The sequence below is a fragment of the Nyctereutes procyonoides genome, unplaced genomic scaffold (genome assembly GCF_905146905.1).
Source record: "Nyctereutes procyonoides isolate TBG_1078 unplaced genomic scaffold, NYPRO_anot_genome, whole genome shotgun sequence".
NCBI lineage: Eukaryota > Metazoa > Chordata > Mammalia > Carnivora > Canidae > Nyctereutes > Nyctereutes procyonoides.
Genome location: NW_026575046.1, coordinates 27,108,530 through 27,126,700, shown reverse-complemented (window position 1 = coordinate 27,126,700; position 18,171 = coordinate 27,108,530).

The window sequence follows — 18,171 nt, the reverse complement described above, 5'->3', positions numbered from 1 at the left end:
CCAACATTTATAGGATTTTCTCCATCATATGTTCCAAACTCTTTGGTCTGGAATTCAAGGCCTCCACCAATAGGACCAAAAAAATAGGTAGAGAGTGTTGGTCTGGATAATCCCCATCCTCTAGACTAACTGCTCTGCTGTCCTCCAAACACACCTTCCCCCCCTCCATCCCCACCCCCATGCCATTTCTTTCAGCTGAGATGCTGTAATACTATAATAAGGGATGCTGAATAATGGCCCTCCAAAGATGTCCATGTCCTAATCCCTAGAATCTGTAAATATTCCCTCCCTTACTTGGTAAAGATGTTACAAATGTGATTAAATTAAGGGTGTTGTTATGAGGAGATTATCCTGGACCCCAGATGCCACCACAGGTGTCTTTATAAGAGAGAGGCAGAGGGAGATTTCACACACACACACACACACACACACACACACACACACACACAGGAGAAGGCAGAGCACGGAGAAGATGGAGCAGAAGAGACTGCAGATGCTGGTCTTGGAGATTGAAGTTATGAGGTCACAAGCCAAGGAATCCCAGTAGCCACTAGATGCTGCAAGAGGCAAGGAACAATTCTCCCAGAGCCTCCAGAGGGAGGCAGCCCTGCTACTGAACTGCTGGCCTCCAGGACTGGGGGAGGATAAATACCTCTTGGTAAATGAGGCAGTTTGTGGTAATTTGTTACAACAGTCACAGGAAACTATATGGATGCCCTCAACTTCATCTTACTGCTGATGCTCTGATGTCCTTCCTTTAAGGCTTCATACTCATTCTCCCTGGAGAGAGCCCATGTATCTTCAACTAAAAATAATTCTCCTGTACTTGCTGGGTATGATGTTCACCTGGTTCACTCCTTGATCTCATTTTACACATTATTAAGCTAGGTACTATGCTAGGAATCATGGGACATAGAGCAAGCATTCCAGAACTAGTGAAGGAGAAAAGCTTTGAAAGATTCTACTCACTCAATTGGTTCTAATGTGCTCATGACCCTTCAGGTCCACAAGTCTGAAGAGTCCACTTATGTCTCCTGTTGAGAGTGTTCTCATCCTAGAATCAGGTTCATCTGGCACTGCTCAGGAATGGACGTGTTAGAGGCAGGAGTTCAGGTTCAAAATGAGCTCCTACTAAGTTTACTCTGCCTGCCCCAAGTCCACCTTGTTGCATTCACCAAGGCACCCACTCTCAGGCTCATCCTTGCTCCTGCTCCTTAATCCACTGTAACCAAAACAAATGACTCATCAACAGCCTTACCTCACTGTTGCAGTGAAGCCAAGCTCCCCAGACCCTGTGGCATGGCCACACAATTCGGTATCTGCTTGCCCTCTTGAGCCTCCAGCCAGATTCCAAATCATAGCCTTTCCTATTTTTGGAGTTTGTCCAATTTGTAAACCTGAACATTGGCCAAGATTTTCTCCTCTCTTTGCTTTCTTCCCTGCCAATTTCCACAGTCCTTCTTAAGGCCTGGATCCTGTTCTAATATTAACCTGTGGCTGTGGCCAGGGTACCCCTCTAGAGCCCACCTGTTCTTTCTGAAGGCATGGATCCTAGTTTCTGTGCTCTCCACCTGCTAGCCAAGATCCTGCCAGACTGTCTGCCTTCTGAGTTAAAACAGCACCTGGGATCACGGCCTGCCATGGAATGATAATCTATGACCATCACTCAAGCAGCTTTGCCCTTGGGCTTAGTGAAAGCTGCGGTGCAGCCAGTGAGAGCAGACAGGTAGCCTACCCACCCCACTTCATCCTCCTTTTCCTGACATTGATTTTCTGAGAACCAGTGGACCTTGATCTTGAACCAAGTGTCTGTATTTGGGCCCATCTCATCTCTTACAGATCTACTATTTCATGATGGTTAAGAACATGGATAAAGGATAAAGGTGTATCCTTTGGCATGTGACTTTACCTGAGTACATTGCAATCTCTTCATCTCTACAATGGATACAATAACAAAACATACTTCCCAGGGATATTGGGAAGATTGGATTTGATTCTGGCCATAAAGCATTTTCTCTATAAGGTATTGTGCTAACCGATCAATAAATAGAAGTGTTTCTAGTTGCCTCTCTAGATCAAAAGGCTGGACACTTGAAAAGTTATTTGTTGTCTATCAAAAACTTCAATCTTTTTTCTTTGCTAATCTTTAAAATCCTCATGAAAAAGCATATAAATCCAATTTTCTAGAGCATTACAGGTTACTGAAACCCAGGTGATATTTAAATAAAACTATAAACTCTTGGACACAGAAGAATGCTTTGGACTGCCACTGAGTGTTTGTTGCAAGATTTTTATCCCCAAAATAGGACATATACAAGCATCTGTCTTTGGCCTATATTAACATTCCCATTCGAAGAGATGATGTCTAAGATATCAGAAGCTCCTTTCAGTTGCTAGGCAAAAAACAAAAACAAAAACCCAAGGCATGACATATTAGCTTCAGACCTGAAAGAAGCAGAGATCTTCTCAGGATCTGTACTGAGCTCTAAAACCAAATCCAGATGTGGTGTGACTTGGTGGTCTGAAAGTGAAGCCAGGAGGGGGTTTCAGATTTTTATGTGATAACTGCCCTCTGGTGTAAGAGACTAGAATTACACTGGTAAGAGGCAATAGTATCCGAAATTTTAAAGGACCAATTCTTATTCCTCTTGTCTTTGACTTCATATTCCAAATAAAAGTCCTCATACACTAAGCCCATTTCACAATTTAGTCTAACCCTTGCAGCTTTTAGGTCACTCTTATTGGGAAGGGGTGCAGGATGAGGATTGGAAAATTTTTGAAGAATAAAGGTTTAACCCTTGCTTTCCAATTGAAAACTTCCAAGCACAAACTATGCCAGTTCTACATAGATATACTGAAAGAGGGATCATCATAGTGTGAGGCAGGGAACAGTTTTTAGGGACATACAGAATTATATTGAATCCTCTCTCTGCCCTTTACTCTCTGCTTATTCTGGAGCAAGTCACAACATTTCTAAGGCTTATATTCTTCTTAGCCAGGAAAATGGGAAAAATACATATACTTTTTAAGGTTGCTTTGAAGATTAGAAGAGATATCAAACACTTAGACTAGAACCCGACACATAGGAAGTATTCACTAAATGTTAGATATTATTGGTAACACACAGGAGGAATGAAACTCTTTGAGGGGAAAGCTGACCCATTTCACTCAGTAGCAGCTATTTTGCAAAGAATAGCATGTAGCATTTCCCATATTTTTTAAACATTAATCAAGGTCTTGGCAAATATAAGATGTTACTGGGTAACTATACAAGTCACTAATTTTGTGCAGACAGGGTTCAGACCAACTCAGACCCCAGGAGGAATGTACTAAAAGCTTCTCTGTCGTACCAGGACTGTCTTTATCAGCTATGATCAAATTATTTTTTCCCCTTTTCCACAATTTGCTTTTAAGCCCTTTGGTGGTATTAACATTACTTTTTAGTTGCTGAGCTACTAAGCTTGAGAAGCTCAAGGCTGCTTTTTTAACCTGAAGGCAATTCCCAGGGAATATTTATTATAGCTTGCTCACAAATGATTTTTGGGGGCTTGTGAGTGATTTCTTCTACAACATAGTTTAACTGAGAGGTCAGATAAGGATGTGAATTTAAGGAAAACGCAGGATTCGAGATAGTAGGGCAGAGGGTAGCATGAAAAACCAGCAGTCAGGGGCAGAGATAGAAGCCAGGATCCTAACTAGCTTTGTAACCCCGGGCAGATCATTGTAACCTCCATGAACCTCATTTTCAGCTTGAAAAGAGAACAAGGAACTGGACTAAATTTATAAGGTCTCTTTCAAGTTAAAAAATTGAAGAAGAAAAGAAAAAGACTTAGGTATTATGCTGAATACATACAGCCTACTAGAGTGCAAAAAATTGCTAAGAACCAATTCCCAAGCTACTTTGTACCCTTGTGCTCTGGGAAACATTTGAATTATCTGTGTAAAATTGTCCTTAGTCTAGAGCTAGTTTGAGTAGGTTTCTGTTAGCCTTTAAAAAGCAAATATCTACTGGCAAAAGAGCTTTGAGGAATTTATTCTGGGGCTCAAGACCCTGATGAGTCCATGACTTGAAGAGTTAACTCTAAGAGAAGGTACTTCAGACACAATACAAGCTATTAGAGACATATTTTGGGGCAGACAGATCTTCTTGGGGTCCTCAAATTCACAATTTCCTGAGCCATCTTCCCTGGCCTTGATGGGAATTCTAGAGGAACATGCTTGACTAAGCTGTCTGTCTATGTTGTTTGCAAAGCAGAGTGTAACCGAGATCTTAGATCTCATAGATGGAAAAAATAATTAAAACTCAAGGTGGTATACATTAGCTTATTGGTCACAGGAGGAACTAGAAAGAGCTCTAAGAAATTGGGAGTGTGGTTGTGTCGATGTGTGGAACCCATGCTTAGTCCTTGAATTGTTATATCCAGTGGGGATTAATGAAAAATTGTATTAGAAATTTACCACCTGCAACAATAATCAAAGGGCAGAACAAACCCCAATGGTTTCTTTCCTCCTGTAAGTGTCAAGAGAGGGGTCCTCACAGTGCACTGACTATACTGATGATGTCTTTTTCTAAGTCCCAAAGTAAAATGCACCATCTCATGGCAAATTCATGGGCTTCGTAAACTGAAGGATGCAAAGTCTCCTTGAGTGCAGTGTTATGTCAGCACACTAGCACCGAGTAAACACTCAAGTGTTCATTTCTTCTACAAAACATTAACTTTAACCATGTCACCAGGTAGCACTGCAACAATCTAGCCATCTCTTAAGCACCTCCTTGTGATAACATCTTGGTAGTTACAGCACATGCTTTTATGAAATGCATTACATTCATTCCTCACAACACTGTGCAATATTTCTCCCAACTCCTGAAAAATGTAGACTTTTATACTCTACTGCCTTCAAGACCATACCCCTAAAATCTGCCTTTACACATTCATCACCTTAATCTCCTTCCTACCCTTTCTGCAAACACACACATCCCACTTGACCTTTACCCACTGAAACATTTCCCCAGATTTCAAAACACTGTTCCTAATCCAGGTTACTGCATTAGGTGTGTCAGCCAGGTTCCCAGCAGGAAATGTGTCATCTGCACACTGAGTAATTTAAGGGGAGTTCAAAAAATGGACCATACAGAGGTGGGCAGAACTGGGAGAAGCATAGAGATAATGTGATGCCCCTCAGGCTAGCAAGAGGAGGAAGTTACTACAGGTGTTAGGCCTGGAGAGGCCAAGGAGAAGAGGTAACTACTGGAACTGAGAGTGAGAACTTTAGATAATTCAGCTGGCAGAAGGGAGGCCCTTACTAGAGACACATAAGCAGACTACTGTGACCTGAGAGGGGAGGAGCTGGGAGCATAAATACTCTAACTTCACCCCTCTCCGCCCACCCACCCCCTCCAACGCATTGCCTCCCATTGACCAAGCCTATCAGGAAGCCAGAGGCAAGGGGCCCATTGATACAATCCATATAGTCAGTCTTCCTGAGTACAGAGGTGAGAGTGGCTCTGGAGGGTAATGAAAGAGATCCAGCAAGTATTCATGGTGATAAAGTTTTGCCCACTACCACAATAAGTCAACAACACACTCAGGTTGGGACACATGTGTTCCCAGGATGCTGATCCTTATGTGGGCATTAGCATGCAGAAGAGCTATTCAGGGTCAACACCTGTGGTTCAAGACCTTTGGGCACCAGAGAAACTCCCGAAATCTATCTTGCTATTCCTTTGTCACAGTGGCCCAAGGTCTCAGCCAGAGAAGATTCAGCTTTGATTCCCAATAATAGAGTATATTTACTTTGGCCCCTTCTGGGCTTCCATGTCTAATAAGCCACTTAGGCTTCCATGTCTTATCAGTTTAGGAATGTCCACATTGTCCGTACTTTCTAGCACAAGTGGATTAGAGTGTGCAGAGCATGTGTGATATCAACCCCCAGAAGGCAAAAATTAATCCTTGCGGGGTGGGGGAAGATGAAAAAAAAAATCTTAGATATAACTATGGTCTGTGGTCCTTCAAAGGGCCATAGCACACAAAGAGATACAGTGTATCTCAGATAGTAAAACTCCATGAAGTGGGGAATGGGAGGGACAGAATTAGGGGAGGATATATCAGAAAAGGCACACACCACCACTGGAAAGATACAGTATATCACTGCAGAGCCCTCCAGAGTGACCCAGGAGGCACAAGCAACATTTCTAACCCTAGCCTCCAGCATCATCTGCAGGACTTCCTAGCCTAAGTAATAGATCTTTCTTGTTTTACCCCCCTTGAATAGGAACATATATGGCCAAACCAGAACCCACAACTCTGTAGCCAATGTGAAGGGGCTAACTAACACTGGCCAAACTTTTCACATGATCCCATTAATTCATGACACAAGACATACCCATCTCATCTGATATGACCCTAATGTGAAATAAGCCATTACCCCAAAGAGCTCATCTTTAATGGAGTAACAGTATTAAGAGATCTCAGTCTAGGAGCTAAGGGTGCTCATCATTTCTAAGCCATTTCTGTGGCTCATTCTGAAATACATATTAACTAATTTTAGAACATTTTCATCATCCTCAAAAGAAAACTGTATACCCATTAACAGTCACTCCCTATTTCTCCACTATGACTCTAGATAAGTTTTTATTTCAGTTTTGCTTTGTTTAGATTTGTTGAATGTTGCATGCATGAACACAGCCTAGTTTTAGGATGAGTTTCTTTCTGGGAAAGTTTTAGAGTGTCAAAAAGAGATCACAAGCACTCTCAATTCCTACCCAGGGTCATTTTCACTCTCTACTTTACCTGAGACTCTCCAGAAGAAAGTCCTCTTTTGGAATAAAAGACAAGCAGGAAGTAAATCTCTTAGGGGCATTTCCCTGGCCCACCACCCCTGGCTTCCCAACCACACCATTTCATTTTATACATGAAACCATGCCCCTAGCTGCAGTTGATGGAACAAATTGGACATCCAACCTGCTAGGCCAGAGCTCTTCCTTGATAATTTGGAGAATTTGAGGAGAGTAATTGTTGCAGAGAAGAGGTAATAAAGAAGGGAAGGGTATTTTGTCGGTTTTCCAGCACTCAGAGTCCATTTGTGGTGGACAGAATTCTAAAATGATCCCTAAGACTGCTGCTCCTGGTATCCACCTGTCTAATACCTCTTCCTAGAGAAGGACCTATGAATATGAGATATCTCTCCCACAATTTATGATGCTATATGGCAAAGGGCATTGTACAGATGTATTTAGGGCCCTAAATTAGTTTATTTTGAGTTAAAAGGGACATAACCTTTGGTGAGCCTGGCTTAATCAAGTAGAAAGTCCTTGAAAACAGCAGAGAGATTCCCCTGCCTGCTCAAGGAAGAAAACAAACATCATGCTGTGAACTTCCCATAGAGAGCGGTGGCCTCTAGGGGCTGAGACTTCAGCCCTACAACTTTAAAGAGCTGAATTCTGCCAATAAACAACCACGTGAAATTGGAGGAGGGCCCTGAGCTTTAAGTGAGAGCCCCAGCTGACCTGTTGATTATAGACCATGAGCTCATGTAAAACCAGATTCCTGATCCACAGAAACTGTGAGAATATAAACTTGTATTGTTCAAGCCATTAATTTTGTGGCAGTTTGTTATACAAATTACACCATGAGTGTTTTATTGGGTCAAAAAAAAAAAACCCCACAACTTAGCACACTTTCATAAATCCTGTCTACTTGAGCTAGTTAATTATGGTTTATTTTCTTTCAACCAGAGAGTCTTAATATACCTCTAGTTCCTTACTTAGGGTTCTACAGAGAAAAAGAACCAATAGCAGATTATCTATTTATGTAACATATATAATGTTTGTGTAATATATAAATACATATGCACACACATTTGTATAAATACATATATGTGTGTATGTGCAAAAGGAAATTGATTATGAGAAATTGATTATGACATGATTATGAAGTCCCCTCATCTACTTTCTGTAAACTGGAGACCCAAGAAAGCAAGTGATATAATTCAGTCCAAGTCAAAAGGCCTAAGAACCAGGGAAGCTGATGATGTAAAACCCTTTCAGAGGGCAGAAGAGATAAGATGTCCCAGCTCACAATGAGGCAGGAAAAAGGGGAGTGAATTCCTTCTTCCTCTGCCTTTGGTTTTGTTCAGGTCTTCAACAGATTGGATGATGTTCACCCACAATGAGGAGGGTGAGCTACCTTACGGAGTCCACCAATTCAAATGCTAATCTCATTCAGAAACACTCTCACAGACACATCCAGAAATAATGTTTAGTCTGGGCACCCCATGACCAGCCAAGTTGACACATAAAATTAACATTCACAAACTCACCCTCTGTCAACTTCACCTTCATATGTGTCTCCTTAAACCTTACTTATGAAGTATGATTTAATGAAGATAATAATAAATCATAATTCCTTTAATTCCATAATCCCATAGTTAACATGATACAACTAGCCTGTGTACAACCAAAAATGCACTAACCCTTTTCCCAGAAGAGGAGGTAAAATCCTTGAATGAGGTTTATTCTTCTCCTTGATCTCTCAGGACTTAATTACTGTGATGTAAAATTAGCTATACCTAAATACCAAGTATTTGATATATAAAAGCAATACATCTTTTGTTACACAAAAAGGGGATAAAAAAGAAAACAACGACATACATATACATACATACCTATACACACACATGAACGTAATTATAGCAAAATAAGGAGGAAATACAACAATTATGGGCCTCGTTCCTATAGCTGGTATTTATAACTACCTTCTTCCACTATCCATTCTATATTGCCTTTGCCTTCAGCAAGTATTTCAGCTGGTTCTTGACCTGGGAGGGTGACCCAGACCTTCATAACTAAAGGTTCTAGACCATCAGTAGTTCTACCTGGATGGGGTTGTAGTTTTCCATTGATCTTAATCACAGGTCATGGTAATACTCAGAGATGCCATAGGGCGTCTTCTGTATTCCAGACATACTCTTCTACCTCCATTATGGAGTGGTAGTCCAGTTCCCCCTTGGTAATCAGGATCAGTCTTCCCACTCACATATGTCCTTCTTTGCTTGTTGATTTAGAGATGTGAGGAGCCCAAAATTGCCAGGTGGCAGTCTTAACTTCCAGTTTAATGGGATCATTGCTTTGTCCTGGTGAAAGCCACTGGATTCTTCCTTCTGGAACTAAGACCTCTAGGTCAGCAGATAATAAAGTTGTGAGAAAGGAAGCAAAATTCTGCTAGAGGTTGAATAGTGGGAATAGTGAATTGTGCCACTTCTATTTCCACCCCTCGATCCTTGGACTTGTGAATCTTGGCTATTGGTGAAACAACACCATATATGGGATACTGATTCAGAGCCTATGTGGCCTTCTAGAAAACCTTGCCCCAGCCCTCAAGATATTGTTACCTAGCTGACACTATAACTAAGTCTTCCAAAGGCCATTCCACCATTCTGTTAAGCCATGTGCTTCAGGACAGTGGGAAACACAAGTAAGACCAGTGAATTACCTGAGAAAGGACCCAATGTTGCACTTCTTTTGCTGTGAAGTGAGTTCTTTGATGAGAAATAATGCTGTGTTAAATACCATAATGGTGGATAAGGCTTTGTATGAATCCACGGATGGTAGTTTTGGCAAAAGCATTGCCTGCAAGGGAAGGCAAATCTGTGTTCAGAGTAGGTCTGTATTCCAGTGAGAACAAAATGCTGTCCTTTTCATGATGGAAGTGGTCTAACATAATCAACCTGCCACCACAAGCTATCTATGGGAAATGGTGCTATATCAGGGTTTCAATGTTGGTCTCTGCTGCTGACAGATTGAGCATTCAGTGGTAGCAATAGCCAGGTCAGGCTTGGTGAGTGGAAGTTCTTGTTGCTGAGCCCATGCATAACCTTCATGTCCACCACTATGGCCCCCTTGTCATAAGCCTGTTGGGTGGAGACAGAGGAGAGAAACTGATTGGTATCTACACAATGGGTCATCCCATCCACTTAATACTAAAATCCTTTTCTGCTAAGGTCGCCCTCTGTGAGCATTCACATGGGACACAATATTTTTGTATTTTTTGCCCATTCATATGTCTATCCTCATACCTCTACCTCTACCCAAGAACTCTTTGTCACTAATTTTCCAATCATGTCCCTTTCAAGTCCCTGACCATCCAGTCGAACCATTAGCCATACTTCATGAATCAGTCTATAATTGCACATCTGGCTATTTCTTCTTCTAAGCAAGGAGAAAAACTGGACATATTGCCTGAAGTTCTGCTCACTGGGAGAATCTCTCTTCACCACTATCCTTCAGGGATATTCCAGGGAGAGGATGTAGTGCTTCCACTATTCACTTTTGGGTAGTGTTGCACATCATGCAGAACTATCTGTAATTCATTATTTTCCTTTATCAGCTTTCAAAGGGAACGTCCCCCTGAGGCAGGCCAGGAGAGAGAAGGATATATAGCAGGAGTGGGGGCATGGGCATTTGGCCACTTCTTCATGTGCCTGCTGGACATGCTCAGACCCAATCATATACATTGCATTTCCATTTGTTGATGGAGTATTGCTGTGCAGGCCCAACTTTATGATGTCATGGGTCAGAAAGCACCCAATTCATTATGGGCAGCTCAGGTCACATGGTAGCTTAGTGGCCCATGGTTACATGCTCAGTCTCTACTGAGGCCCAGTAGCAGGCCAAGAGTTGCTTCTCAAAGGGAGAGTAGTTATCTGCAGATGATGGCCAGGCTTTGCTCCCAAAACCCTAGAAGTCTGCACTATAATTCACCTATAGAGGCCTGCCAAATGCTCCAAAGAGTATCTCTATCTAAAAATACTTCAAGTACCACCTGGTTAAGATTATGATAATCCACTCTCATTCTCCAAGATCCCTCCATCTTCTGCACAGGCCAAATAGGAGAGCTGAATAGGGATGTGGTAGGAAGCACTACTCCTGCATCTTTCAAATTCTCGACGGTGACGCTAATCTCTGCAATTCCTCCAGGAATGTGGTACTACTTTCCCTTTATATATTTCTACCAATACTTACATTTAATTTACCTCTGCTCTCCCTTGCATGCTGAATGATACAATTCTAAATAGAATGGGTAAAAAGAATTATGGAAAAATTCTAAGAGGGAGACATGGGGCCAGGAGTAGAACTATTTACGATTGAAGCAAGCAATGAAAACTAAAGTCAAAGATAATTTTCCGTAAGGTTATTATCTTAAAGCAGCACATCTGAACAGAATTATGCTTTCTTCCAATGAGGTTACAAAAAGGAAAAATAGGTTATTTTTCAAAAATATGCTTCATCATGCCTTTTGGCAGCAACTGGATAAATTAGTGAACATGTTCCTTTATTTGGTGACCTCCAACTTTCAAATTTTAACCAGCTTTACAAGGACAATATCTTGTGGAAAAGATTCCCAGCCCCTCATCTTCTTAACCACAGCAGTAAGCCCCAGAGGACATTGTGTAAAAGGTAAACCCACCCTCCTAGGCCCAAACCCTCTCTTGGTAATTTCAGGGACAAATATACACAGGACCTCCCATGGGTAAACTCTCTATGTAGATGCTCACAATAAGGGGACGTTGATTTCTTGGTGACCATGGCAGCCATGGAAATATACTATTCACTTCTCAGTTCAAGAATGGCATGGAGTCAGGAAGTACAAGAGTAGAGTCAGCTGACAGCCTCTACTGGCTAACACCTGCAGAATCTGCCTCAACTTTTGAGCCCAGGCCAACCTGGTTCCAGGCAACCCCTAACTAATGACTTAACCACTACAGGGAACTGAAGCCTGGACATTTCTGCCAACATGGAGCACCTCTAACAGATAATCTTAATTCTGGAGCTCCTCACATGTCTGCATCACAATCTGAGGCTCTTCCTGTCTGATCCTGCTTCCTCCCCACTCTCCTGTAACAGGTGTCAGGTCTGCATCATAGTGTGAAAACTTCCCCTGCCCAATTTAGCTTCCTCTTCCTTTTCTCTTTCACTGGCATTACATCCCAACAAACTTCTTATGCCCCTAACTCCATCTCAAGGTCTCCATCACAGAGACCCCAGCTAACTCAGTGGCCATACTTGGCCATGGAATTGAAGAAAAGAAGAAACCAATCTGTATATAGATAAAAAGAGAGGAAATGAGGAAGGTGAATAGTGTAGCTTCCCAGTACCTGTTTCCACCTCCTTCCAGGGGTCTGACTGCTTTTTCATCTGAGTTCCATGGGACACTATTAATAAATTTCTTATCTTTTCTTAAGTTATGTTTTTACTCTTTTGGCATAAAGATAAGTAATTGATATGGTTTTGACTGCCTCTTCAAAAAAGAGGGGAGAGTTAGGGTCACAAAACTACCACCCTAATTATACCCCTTACATAACTCTATCAGTATTCCACCCCCAGCCCACCCACCATCCACACCATTAAGTCTGAAAGGGATGGAAAATCACCAAGAAAATTCCTCTAAGACAAAGTGGAAGAAGAGACATGGAGAAAGAGATCATTAACACTAATTGTGATAATCATCTTATACTACAGAAGAAAGGGGCATCGTCAGCTAAGTTAACCAAAAAAGAAAAAAAAATATATATATATATATAAAGGTATAACTGTGAAGCAATTAAAAATAAGCTATTTTAAGAAATGGCTTTACTGGCTCTGTAGGCAGCAGAGGGGATAAGATACGGAAGGTATTTCTATGTTCAGTGACCTTGAATATTCAAATATATTTGAGCAGCATACACTAATTCAATACCTACTATGTACCAGGTCTGGAAAAAGCATTGGTTACACAAAGATGAAAGACTGATCCCTTAAAATCTCAGAAACGTGCAGGAGCAAATAATGAGAAAGAAGCCTGGAGATTAACACTCAGAATGAAATTTCCTTTACTTATGTTGTATTAATTTTTAGTAAAGAAAGGCAAGGACAAGAGAAGTTTTCCAAAGAGTTATTGAAGCATTGAGGCAATAATAAAATATACCATTTTTAAAAGAAGAATGGAAATTGTTTGAAAATTAGGCACATTTTGAAATGAGTAAGAATAACAAATTTAACTACCAAGTTGTAGAAAAGAAAAGAATGAAAAGATCCCACACCAATGTTGACAGGAAATTACCCTGAGCTGTGCCTCCTACGGGTACCAGTTTCAAATCTGCCTGCCTACATTCCTCCTGAGAAGTTTACATGGGCTGCACCACTGGTGAGAAGTCCCCTAGAAACTAAGTCCTCCGTGGACAATTCCATATCAGTTTTCTCCACCGTTTCAGATGGAGCCCACAGTCTAGCCACCCTGGTGTACCCTCCTCGACTCTATTTGAATTCCATCTCATTTTCTTTTGATTGAGGTAATCTTGCAATAATCAAACCTATTTGACATTAACTCATTGATTCACTCATTTAACCATAGAATACTCTTGGGGAAACTAATGATGATTCTTGAAATAGCAAAAGAAAAATCCTGTCAAGCACCATGGGCTCAGCAAGTATTTTGGCTGTTGGATAGAAACCTCAACTCTTTTTGATAATAGGAATATGTCTCTGGTTGGGAAGAACGTCAAAATTTTGTTTATATATTTTCTAAACGTCTAAAGATAAGTATGGCTTATATTTTTTCCTTTCTCAATTGCTTTTAAGTAAAGTGGTAGTAAAATAAGTTGGTTAACAACCACTTTCTATAACTAATCATCATAATTATAGCTACTGCCTAAAACCTGGAGCCCAAGAAGAAAGGCTTTGTAAAAATAAGTCAGATACTCAGTAGAGCTGCCTAAACCTACACAAATAAGCCAATTTCACACAGGATATTCATATTCACTCATGATACCCACCGATTTTAGCTTAAGGATTAGAGGGAAGTTAATCACTAGGAGACTGTTTATTCAGCATGCTGGAAGTCGATTTCTTTTTTGCATCTGATCTATACTTGGAGAGTAACTAAAAGCAGCAAAGAACAGGAGTCAACAGAAAGGGAAACAGATTTTATGACTTTCATTTAGTGAAGTTGCTAAAGACATGTTAGTTTTCTGATTGTCACCCAAATGTCCCAGGCCTCCTATATTCAAGCCTCATCCCTATGCTGTCAAACTTAGCTTTATCCCTGCTTTGCTGGCTCTTTTCCCCCACCCACCCCTACAGGACTTCAGTCTTGAGCAAATGCAATACCCTTTGGGCTCTCCCAGATATAATCTTGGAGATATGGCATGGTGGTGGGCAGGTCTCCTCCTAGTTATCTTCCACTCTTCTAGTTGGTATTTGTTGCTTCTGGCTATTTCAGGGAGGCTGCCCCCACTGCCAAATCATTCCTGGGTTCCCAAAGCTGCATATCACTCCACAGGCTAAAGGGAATATGTGGCTTCTGGTCCTTATTTCTCCCAAACACTGTAAAAAGCACGGCGCAGAAATAGAGAAAATATTTCTCCATCTGAGTCACACTCAGCCCTCTAGATCTAGAGATGTCTCTGCTTTATATCCCAAATCTCAAAATCTCTGTATCAGAAGCTCCTTCAACTGCCACTTAATACCCCAAAACAGGAACCAGACCTAGTCACTGACAGTGGGCTGAGAAACAAAAAAAGTACTAATTCCCCCCCCATCACCCTTTATCCCACAGAGAAACATCTTCTCTTTTTTTCTTTTTCTTCTTCTTCTTTTTTTTTTTTAAGATTTTATCTATTTATTCATGAGAGACACAGAAAGAGAGGCAGAGACATAGGTAGAGGGAGAAGCAGGCTCCCTGAAGGGAGCCTGATGCGGGACTCAATCCCAGGACCCCGGAACCACGACCCAAACCAAAGGCAGATAGATGCTCAACCACTAAACCACCCAAGGTGCCCCTTCTCTTTTTTTCTTTCTCCATGCAAGTCGCTCATAATTTGAGACTATGGTATCAGCAGTAGCCCAAACAAACATAGTGGGGAGATTGTACCCCTGCTCAAGTGGTTCAAAAAAGAGTTTTTCCCTCTTCTGGGCCTGTACCCAAAGGAAATATAGTCAGCATCTCATCTTCATTCCTATATTCATTGAAGCATTATTCACATTAACGAAGATGTGGAAACATATCTAAGTGTCAATGGATGAATGGATTAAAAAGTTGTGGTATATATATGCATATTATTCAGCCTTAGAAAAGGAGATTATGCTATTTGCAACATGGATCAACCTGGAGGATGTATGCTTAGTTACATAAGCCAGATACAAAAAGACAAAAACTTCATGACCTCATATTTACTTGTGAAATCTAAAAAAGTCAAATATGTAGAAGCAGAGAGGGGCTAGAGTTTGTAAACACCCCAACTTCCTTGTCTCCCTGTGACAGTTCTGAGGGGTGTTCTCCAAAGTTGCTCAGAATCTTTATATTCCAGCTGCCCATGGCAGGAATCTCATTAATGCTAACTTTGTCCTTCTCTGTCTCACTTGCCCCCTTCCTCGCCATATTTCCTAGAGCCACCTCTCAAATTAATAACCTCCATCCAAATCCTTGTTTTAGGGTCTGTGGGATTCCAAAGACAGAAACCACATATAAAAATCTGGGATTTCAGGAATTTTGTATGCAGTCCCACAGACCTCCTGTGGTGTTGGCTTCTGGAAGATATTTATAGAATCAGCATTAGATTTTATGGACACCTGGAAAAATCCCTGTGTCTGCCTTAGAGCCTTCATAGAGCATGAGGAAAGAGGCGGATTAGCCAGCTACAAATGGCCTACCATTGATAGCAGTGGAACAAGATAGTGAGGCTTAGAAAGCACCTCCAAGAGAGGGAGGAGGGTGAATGCACTTTTATTAGGCACCTTAGAACCCCAGAGGGGGCTGGCCGGGGCTGGAGTCTGGGCCTTCTGCTAGTCCATATGGACGGCTCCAACTGAGCTAATGTGTTAGAGTCATGGACAATTGCTTCACATCACTGAAAGATACAGAAAAACACGAAGTGTGCATTAAAAGGAGAAGGGAGCAAGCTTTTGCAGGCAGCACAGGTGGGAGCAATAGAAAGGGGTCTGACCACCTCACGAGGGAGCAAAGTTGGAGGTGCTCCTCACAGACACCGTGGGATCTCACTCTGCCTGAGAAAGCAGACCCCAAATTCTCACTGTGCAGAGGAACAGAGAGAGAAAGGCCCTTCTGGAAGCAGAGGCCACTGGAAAGAGGACCTAGAGGTCAGTATTTTGACCAGAACTCTAAAGATCGGCCTGAGAATATCAGCTCTAGCTGCTAGGTGAACCGCTTTCAGGTTTTGAAGGCATGAGGGCTGAGATGGGGCACATCTGGAAAAGAGCCCAGAGCTCCAGGGGACAGTGTGCCAACTACACTTGCAAGGGAAACGGAAGCCACAGCAGAGGCCCTTCTCTGGACCTGGGGGCCTGAAAGTCTATAAGGAACATCATCCAGTTCAGAAAGGGTAAGCTCCAAGATCTAGTGCAATCAACCTGGCCATAGTTATATGTTAACTGTCACTCATGGACAAGAAAACTATTAATAATCTTGCTCCCCACCCCCCCACCCCCCCGATCTTCTCAGGAGTGACAAATACCAAGTGGAGCCACCTGCTAAATGTTAAATATGTTTCTCTTGTTTTTTTTCTTTCTCATGAGCTGTGAGGGCCTTGAGTTTGCCAAATATCTTGGACCAACCCCTCCATGCTGCTCCTGGCCAGGAGGCGGAACAATAGGGATTACATCAACAGGCTTCCAGGCTCTCTGGCTCCCCTTTGGGCTCAGCCAGTGGGAGTCCCTGGCAGGGTATCAGAGAGAGAGAGCAGGAAGGAAGGCTGGGGTGCTTATTTCTCTGCCTTCCTTTCTGCAAGTTCTCCCAGGCTGGCTGTGTACCTCACTGGGGATTACTACTTCTCTCAAGAGCACCTCCTCAACAGGGCTTCCCTCCTTCCAAGTTCAATTTACTTCCTCCCTTTCTTTCTTGTCACTTCTTACCTTATCAGGCAACAAGTCTATTGCCACTAGCTCTGGGTTTCAGTGCTAGCACTGTGGTTCCTCTATATCCCACCCATTCCTTTATATTTGGTCCTTTTGTAAATAAACCCTGTTTGAATCATCTCAGTTTAAATATACCACCTGGATCCTACATGGCTTGATGGTGAGGAAAGGATCAACAGTGGCAGGAGCAGGGTAGAGAGAAGTGTCACCTTGTCAACACCGAGGCTCTTCATAGCCCTTAGAAACAGCAGACAGACAATTCCATATCAGGCCCAAAGCAAGAACCTAAAACAAGGCCCAAAGCAGAAGCTCTCCCATGTCTATGCAGCTACTTTTGGGAGAGCCAAGAGTAACACCAAATCTGAGGATAAACAAAATGGGTCTGGAGATGAAAATGAAGAATGAATCTAGCCATGTGACCAGCAGTCAGTTCCAAATATGCTGTTCACTTGAGAGAGCAAACTTATCCCTGTCTTGCCACACTTACCTCTTACACACACACACACACACACACACACACACACCACACCAGGGTCTTCCCCAGGGTCAGGGGCACCCATCAAGGGCTCAGTGCAGGAATGGAAGAGGCAATAGGTGGAGATCAGCTTCTCACTGGGGAAGCTTTGAACTCTCCTCAGAAGCCAAACTCATTTTGTTGTTCTTAGAGTCTTTGAGAGCCTACCAGCTGCTGACCACATCTCGCCCAGGAGAAGCACCATACTTCTGGTTATAGACTATTCATCTATTTGTCCTCTGACAAGAGACCCATGCAGAGGGCAGAAAATATCATAGGGAAAATGAGGACTGACTGGTGAGACCACACAGCAGGGGAGGGAAGACTTCACTAAGACTGGCTAAGAGGCTGTGGATGATCTCCCCAGGTGGATATTTTGCATGAGAGGCAGAGGGGAGGGAGATGCCGAGAGAGGAACCATGGGGGAGAGGTAGTACAATGGTGGCTCAGTCTGACAGCGGGTACCCAGCTCAGGTTCATAGACCAGCTCTGAAAGAGCAGCAGTTGGCTCACTTCTGGTCCAAAAAGGATTAATTGGCATGGTTTTCCATTTGGCATCTGGAAGCCCTTGCAGTCCAAGACTCAGCACACCAGGGCAGGCAGCAGGCTCCAAGAGGTGACACATGACAAACAGGAAAAACATGACCTACCCACAGGGGCTCAGCAGGCAGGGGCTGATTTGAGCACAAATGAGACATTGCCTGGGGTTCCTTAGAAAAATATGGTAGAGAAGACCTTCTGTAGGGGGATT